This window comes from Pezoporus wallicus, unplaced genomic scaffold (assembly GCF_028554395.1).
Source record: "Pezoporus wallicus isolate ANWC-B61680 ecotype Strahan unplaced genomic scaffold, APGP_CSIRO_Pwel_v1 contig_3858, whole genome shotgun sequence".
In the NCBI taxonomy this organism is placed as follows: domain Eukaryota; kingdom Metazoa; phylum Chordata; class Aves; order Psittaciformes; family Psittacidae; genus Pezoporus; species Pezoporus wallicus.
Genome location: NW_026638754.1, coordinates 702,501 through 705,000, shown reverse-complemented (window position 1 = coordinate 705,000; position 2,500 = coordinate 702,501). Strand labels below are relative to the sequence as shown.

Sequence of the window (2,500 nt, the reverse complement as noted above, 5' to 3'; positions counted from 1 at the left end):
GTCGCATGAAAGAGCCTGAAGTATGTGGCGAGCCTGCTGCAGCAGACACGCTGTGTGAAACCATTGCTTAGGCTAACCAGGACACAAACAGCTGTCAGCAGGCCAAGTCTTCCACCCATGAAAAAGCAGCCGCTCACTTGTCTAGCAAAATCCAAATGTTTTTTCTGTATATAATATCAAGCTGGCATACAAATACTGCTTTGTGAGATGTCTGTAGGACATTCCAGTTTTCTGTAAATCAGCAACAATAACAATCATTAATAAAATAAATCGTGATCATGATCAAATCTTCAGAAGAAAAGCTTTTCTAACATTTCTATTACTTGAATCTATCCCAAAAGACTTTGAATAAATGTAACACTTAGAGGGAAAAAAAAAAAAAAAAAGCAAGCCTGCTGAAGTTTACTTTTAGAAAAAATTACTTCATCTAATATTACACAGAATACCACTCTCCACACAATTCATCACAGCATAAATTATGGTCTTTATATCTTGACTAATTAGGAGTCTGAAAGTAGAAGTACCAGCCATTACTATAAAAGTCTGATAATCTTTTGCAAATGGTGAATGAAATTATAAATGAAATTCAAGAATAAAGGTTCTGAAGGTCATACTCTAAAACACAAGTGGAAAAGACACACCAGACTTCCACTCAGAATCAGACACTATGGGGAGAAATTTTAACCTCAGCTATCACTGGACTCCTTCTACAGTCAACAGAATAAGGAAATCCCAAAGAAAATTTATCTGATCTGTTTTAGGCATCTGTTCTAGCATGGGACTAATCCCTCTCTGAATGTGCCTGGCTCTCTCCATTGACAGTAGGCTCACTTTGACTTGACACCTATTCTTTCATATGGTTAATGTTGGTTGTGACACTTCCTGACACCCAGAAGTTTTGTAGTATTGGAAACACCACTTCTCTGCAATATTGTTTTATTCTAAATCTATCCAGTCCTAAGGGCAGGACAAACAAGTTTTAACAACTTTGAGATGCATGAGCAAAGAGTAAAATCCACTGACTGGAGTCAGTGTTCAATTCCCTCTGAAGTCACTAAGAATTTCCTCTGTTTACCTGAGATCTAAACTTGTTGATCTTTCAACAATTTTGCTTCAGCAATGCTATTCTACTATCATCTGTCACACACATATGACAAGGCAGAAGGAAGGCAGACACCTTCCCGATTAAACCATTACCTTTAACCTTTAAACCCTGCAAAAATTTCCCTAACAAACACATCACTTACATGCTTACCACTATAATATATAGCAGACAGTGAAGGTGGTGTACCCTTGTTACTCTGCTTCTCTTACCTTTATGTCACCTCTCTTTCCTGGCTCTCTTTCCTTTCAAACACACAGGTAATAATTCTGAGAGTGAAAATCAACATTACACTGTAAGTGGCACTGATTTATTCCATGCTCTGCGCTAAAGACTCTACTCAGTAAGACTCATGCTGCTGCAAGAGTCCTCTGTTCCTCAGTCTGAAACACACATTCCCCTTCACCAGGCATATTTCTGTTAGCTTTTGCAGTATCTGCTCTGAATGGCCTTGACTCTGTACTTGCTCTTATATTTGGAGACACACCTGCTGTGTGATAAACTCTAAGAGCTTTTCTTTCCAAATTTGCTTCTCCTGTATTTTTCAACAGTCACTTTCAACTGCATTAGCTGAAGTAAAGAGCCTAATAAAACTGTTTTTCAGGACAACTGACAAAAGCATGAAAAAAACCAGTCAAGATCATCAATAAAAATACACATTTATGTAGATAATACTGCCTTTAACAGAATTTTATGTGAGAATCCATATGCGCATCATACCTGGTATGTATTTTCATTCCCACAGATAAAGGACAAGGCATTTTGAAAACTGCTTGAATTTTAAATTAGCAAAAACGTATTTAAGCAAAGAGATTTCTCTAATTGTAATTAGGTAATATAAATGGATACATTTCACAGCCTTCAGTGATACACTAGACTGCATTTTATTTCTTACTGGCATAGCGTTACCATGCTATCTAGGTCGGAAGACTATGAGAAACCTGCTGCTTTATGGCCAATTATGTGCATTAGGTATATTTCTTTGGTTTAGAGTCAGCATTTTTCAAGACTTCTGATTTTATAAAAATTTAGCAAAGAGCCAAACAGGCTCTTTTTCATGGGAATCTCTCAATGAATCTGACGTCAGTTCAGGCAGAGGACAGTAGAGGGACCCAGTGAAAAGGTACGGCAAAGTAAATTATATGGTTGTTTGAGTGGGCCCAAACTCTCAACAAATTCTTGGTCAGACCTCTCATGAAAAAATGAGTAGACAAACATGATTTATGACTGTAAACCTTTTGTTACAAGGTGTCAAAGAAACTGAACACCCAGCTCGGTCATGAAGATGAGTGGGTACAGCAGCCCTACAAAACACAATGGGTTGGAAAGCTTCCAAAGAACATGTAAATTTGTCAGTTCCATGACAGATCCTGATGGAGGATTCATGTTTTGAAGAGT

General features: G+C 37.6%; 1 protein-coding gene across 9 annotated transcripts in view; it reads right to left on the bottom strand.

The window, feature by feature from the left end:
* The window catches only part of FOXP2 (forkhead box P2), a 417,586-nt gene that overhangs the window by 63,914 nt on the left and 351,172 nt on the right, over positions 1–2,500 (bottom strand). The window lies entirely within an intron of this gene.